The 5,426-nt window shown below is 35.1% G+C and overlaps 1 long non-coding RNA gene across 2 annotated transcripts; it reads right to left on the bottom strand.

The window, feature by feature from the left end:
• Nucleotides 1–413: 413 nt before the first annotated feature.
• On the bottom strand, nt 414–1,896 carry LOC149937575 (uncharacterized). Of its 2 annotated transcripts, XR_016472319.1 has the most exons (4): nt 1,795–1,896; nt 1,118–1,158; nt 671–763; nt 414–595 (listed from the first exon to the last, which is right to left on the bottom strand). It is a non-coding gene; the product is annotated as an uncharacterized LOC149937575 (long non-coding RNA). The 2 variants fall into 2 exon arrangements; XR_016472320.1 differs by lacking the exon at nt 1,118–1,158 and having other exon boundaries at nt 1,795–1,888.
• Between the last annotated feature and the right edge of the window lie 3,530 nt (nt 1,897–5,426).

The following is a 5,426-nucleotide window of genomic DNA, read 5'->3' as shown; positions in this document are numbered from 1 at the left end:
AGACGCGACACGCTGCGCTACCCCATTTAGCACTGCGGAACCTATATAGACTATATGGAGACCATGCAAAAGCAGTTTGATCTTCATAATTCTTGCAATAGGCATTACGCTGTGGAATCTATAAATCCAAATAAAGCTAATTTTTTATCTTTATGATGAAAAGCTTCTTTGGCTGGAAACTAGCTTCCTAGAATATCTTTATGAGATTAAAGAAGTTAAAAACCAACTGATATTGACAAATGAAACTTACCAAGCAATCAGATTCACAACTGAATCCACGGTCTCATGTATAAAATATTTCCTGGAACATGGATTTGAATTTGTTTTGACACGAAAGTTGACGAGTGACCCAATAGAAATGTTTTTTAGCATTCTTAGCATTTCATTTCCTCCAGACATTTGTCTATATGCTAGAGCAGTTGCTATTAACATGGAAAACATACTTAAAGAGGGTACCATTACTTCAACTGTCAGCTCATCAAATGTAGAGGCTGACAGCTTTACCTCAATGGCAGGCTACAGAGTTGACTGTGTGGTCTCTAGGGTTGATTTGCGACGTACGGACACATCAAGCAATTGCATCGCAGAAGATTGCCTAGACATTTTGAAAACAATATTAATCCAGCCCGAAACACAACGTGCTACATTAAAATTAGCGAGTATAGCTTACTTGGCAGGATATGTTTTGAAGGAATTTGAAAAGAAAGATTTCTGCAGTTGCTGCATTGAAAACATTTCCCAGCCTTGTCAGAACTCTCCACTCCTAGATTTGATAAAAAACCAGGATAGTGATAATCTCAATTACCCAAGCCAACCTTTTGTTTGTATTATTTCAACAATCGTATCTTTTATGCAAAGCGCGTACCCCTTCATTTGCAATTCTGAATTAATATATAACAAAATCAAAGCACATATTTTGCCAAAACTTGAGCTTTGTCCCGTATTTGTTTGTAATAACCCAAATCACGCTAAATTCTTTGCAGAAATAACCTGTAAAAAATTAATCCCTCCCGTTATTGATAATTTACCTCGTATAATTTCTGTTATATATGAAAAGTTAAAAGAGCTGATATACAAACCTGTATCTAGGAAAGTAAACAAACTTCAACAACTTCACCATTGATGTAAATGTTTAAATTTCCAAAACTTTGTATTTCTCTTGTTGTATTACTCGAAGATCTATTTGATCCGAGATTCGCGTCTTTTTGTTTGCTCGAAGACTTATTGGTACGAGTTATTAGTAAGTTGTATAATATCTTCAAATTTGTTTAGGGTGTAGCTATATAATCCCTTTAAATTACGGACAAATCTACTTTTTCGCGTATTTTATCATCCTTCGCACAGTTCATAGGTGGTTTCTTCTAACTTAACTGATCGTATATACTATTCTCCACCACACTCCCCCCATCTCGGCTTTCCGTTGCTATGCAACGCATTTTGAAATTTTTAACGTTTAGGCTTAGTTTCTCTTTTAGATATAACAGTCGCCAGCCAGATTTCCCGCACGGTACTGATGAGTTCCAAATAGAACGAAACCGGTCTACCGTTGGAATTTCTGGCTATTTTATGTAGTTTATTACTCGAAGATCTATTTTATCCGAGATTCGCGTCTTTTTGTTTGCTCAAAGACCTATTGGTACGAGTTATTAGTAAATTTTTTTATATCTTCAAATTTGTTTAGGGTTTAGCTATATTATCCCTTTTAATTATGGACTAATCTACCTTTTCGCGTATTTTATCATGTTGGAAGGGAACTGTTGTTGGTTTCCACGGTTTACTAAATAAATAATTTACCTTTCTTTCCAAGTTGTCAGTGTGACAGTCACAAAATGTGCTTTTTAAACTTTTCCATGTATTGCGCAATAATACGGGGAACACCCCACATCTACCGGCGATACACGATTTTTGGTTTTATACTTTTTTAATATAAATATCCATATAAAAATATTCAAAGGTAAGAATTAATAATCTGTAATTATAAAATATTTAATTACCCTTTCGTTGAATAAAAATTTCAAAAAATATGCAAAAAAAGTACTTTTTTGTTAATGGTCAAAAACAGATTTATAATGAATCAAACTTAACAAAAAAATGCGAGCTCTGTAAACACGCCAAATTAAGGCGATTGGCAGCCCGCTATAGCGCGTGCGATCGAAGTTGGCCGTGTTATATCTTTGTGTTGGTCAACTCAATGCTTGGGTCAACGTTTTCCTTTTTACTATAAAATTTGAAAAGAGTCCGCGTTTAGTCACTTCATATTTATAAACTGGGTAGTTAAATTACTAACATTAAATCATTAATTAATTAACTTCTATCTCAGAATCACAAGTGAGACAACTACTTATAATGGCCGTGTTTGTTAAACTTTCATCTCGAATTGAATTTTGTAGATATAACTGTACGAATTCAAATGGATCATGTTGTTCGCCTAAAGATAATGAGTTTTTTTACACCTTAAATATGCTTTACTTTAGCTTCTTGAACCGCTTTAGTCTGCTTAAAACTAATTTCCAACAAGAATGTTTTTAAGTTTTCATCGATCACGGATTCGGGTGATAATAATTTAACTTCTAAAACGGCTTGAATCGTGGAAGAAAACCAACAATTTTAATATCTATTAACTATACCCCTTCGTATTATATTTTGACAAAACAAACATTGCGTTATTTTACCATCAGTGTTTGGAAAACGCATGCGTTCCTCGTGAAAGTCGTTGTTGCACAATTCGCATCGGACGCAAAGGCGAGTTCTAGTAGGCCAGTAACATATACAGTTAAACGGATTTGGTTGCTCACAGGAAGTTTCTTTTCAATTTTGCGACTCGATTTAGTATATTTAAGATATTTCGGCTCTAAAGTTGATTTTATAATCTCATTGCCACTGATTGTTTCAACCGTAATAGAAGCTTTTTCGTTTTTGTTTGATGTCTCTAATTTACTAGAAGCTGTTATTTTTTCGATTTGAGAACGCAAACCAATTTCAGTTTCAGGTTCTACGGAAGTTTCATCTCCTTTAAAACGGGCATAAAATCTTCGCCCAGCTTGTTCGATGTCTTTTTTAGGCACATTTAATTCAGTGGCGATCGCTCTCCAGAAACACATGGTTTCGCATGCTTTAAAAAGCAATGATCTTTTGTTTTTTTTTGAAAACCATTTTACACTTTCACTATTGGATTACCAGTAACAACAAAGTTTTTTGAGCAGCACAGAATGTAGTCGGAAAATATTTGCGGGTGGAATCGATTTACTTGGAAAGTTCTGTTAAAATTATTTGACTTGAACTGTTCAAATAATAGTTAACCTGTCAATTACAGGTTACATTCCGGTACAGAAAGGAGGTTATTATGTCGTGAAAGCCACGAATTATTAAATTATTGGACTCGAACTGTTCAAATAATAGATAACCTGGCAATTACAGGTTAAATACTGCACAAGACAGATTCTTGGCAGTTACAACAATATAATAAACAGTATACAAACTCTATATATTTGTGGAACCTTAAAAATTTAGGGAAAATTATAGCACTTTGTTTTTGGCGTCTCTTAAAATGGTTTCAAGGACAAAATGATTCACTGACACGTGATTGCGGCATAAAATGTTAAAAAGAGCCCCTTTACCCCACGAATTCCAGGGGGGATGACACGGTACTAAAACTGCTTATCGGGGCTTTCACATTTGATATCTAAAATTTCCCTTTTGCAATAATTGCATTAAACGAAAAATCCCTTTATCCCTTTTTTGACTTGGAAATTCCCATTTTTTATCCCTTGCTATATTTTGGAGCGTTTAATACCAAGAATGTATTTATTTATTCTCAGGGAGAATGAATATGTTGAGATTATTTTTAGCGTTTCTCTAATTCCACCCGTTGTGCCCCCCGGTATGCTCCTCCGTTTTAAATAAATCCAATTCGTCCTGCAATCTCATTGGTTATTAAACATTACGTTTTTCGACGCGATTAACGCTGCTGCGAGGACGCAAAAAATAAGACTGCCTCCTTTTTCTCCCCCCGCCCTCTAGCGTGAAGGGGCTAGGGGCTCAACGTGTCCGTCTGAGAATAAATAAATACATTATTGTTAATACTAATTTATATAAATATAAGGTTTTATTTATTTCAAAATTGCTTACATTTGAATGATTTTGCACAAATATATAAGTCGCAAATGGATATTTAGATCATGCCATTTCTTACCATCAAAATTACCAGCATCTTATGAACGTATTAAAATTATTTCTTACATCTGACTGTGACCCATAACATATTCATGAACTAAATTTACAATTAGAATAGACTACAACTTATCAGAAAAGCTAAAAATTCCATTTTTCTCCGTGCAATGAACACTTTCCCTCATTTTCCCCCGCGAAAGCCCATTTTCCCTAATAAATTCCATTATTCCCTTATAGCGTTTTGGAAGGTTGAAAAATCCCGGAAAAGGAAACAATTCCCCGCATGTGTAGCACTGATGCTTATACTCATATCTATATGATGTTTCCTATGGTCGAAAAACCAAATTAGCAGTGATGCCAGAGCGTTAAAATTAAAATTTCGTTTTGGGCCATTAAAATTTATCTTTTTGAACTCCTATTATAATCTGTCGTAGAGTTGCCAACTCCGCGGTTTTCGGCTGGTTTCTAATTTCTTTCGAAGTTAAAAAGGTTCCGACAGCGGGCTGTGGCCTGTGGGTTTCAGTAAAATATATTCAACACAGAATGAGTTAAAAATTATTAGATGTTAAACAATTTAAACAGTAAAATGTGCTGTTTTAAGAAAAAAATAAAATTTTGTTGGTAGCCAAAAATAGGTATGACCAACAATTTTCTCAAACAGGACCAGTTAAATCAGCGGAAGTAAGCTCGAAAATGTCTAAAAAAAAGCACAGGGGATTAATTGCAAATGATTGGGTTAACTAGAGGGCTGACAAGTGATGCTATTGAAATGTTTTTCAGTATACTTCCATCAGAATGCCGGTGGAAATGGTATGCTGGATGCGAGAGCTACAATTTTTAATATTGAAAACGTCTCACAGAAGGGAACTATCAAATCTAAAAGAAGTACATCCTCCAAAAAATTCTGGCGGTCGTACCGAATTTGGGTTGTCGCCATCTTCCGAAAGATATACTATTCCATACAGTCACACCGCGTTAATATTTATTTAATTTTCAGATATCTTACGTTAGCTCCGACAACGCCTCAAATATCTCCAAGGCGATGAACATGATCAATGTGCAGTGTGCTAGCAGAGTTCTAGGAGACCAAATTAGAGTCATGATGCGCAAACTGCTTCTGAGGCTCCATCCTACACCATCGACTCTCTCGATTTCGAATTGGAGGGATCACTTTCTGAAAAAGAGAGTTTCGTCTTGGACGACGGTAAGTTTCATTTTCCACAATGGAGTTTATGTAGAGGACGCGACTTATTTAA

The sequence above is a fragment of the Leiobunum rupestre genome, chromosome 7, assembly GCF_980474605.1.
Source record: "Leiobunum rupestre chromosome 7, qqLeiRupe1.1.hap1, whole genome shotgun sequence".
Classification (NCBI taxonomy): Eukaryota; Metazoa; Arthropoda; class Arachnida; order Opiliones; family Sclerosomatidae; genus Leiobunum; species Leiobunum rupestre.
The sequence above is the reverse complement of the archived record's forward strand: the minus strand, read 5'-3'. Positions and strand labels throughout refer to the sequence as shown.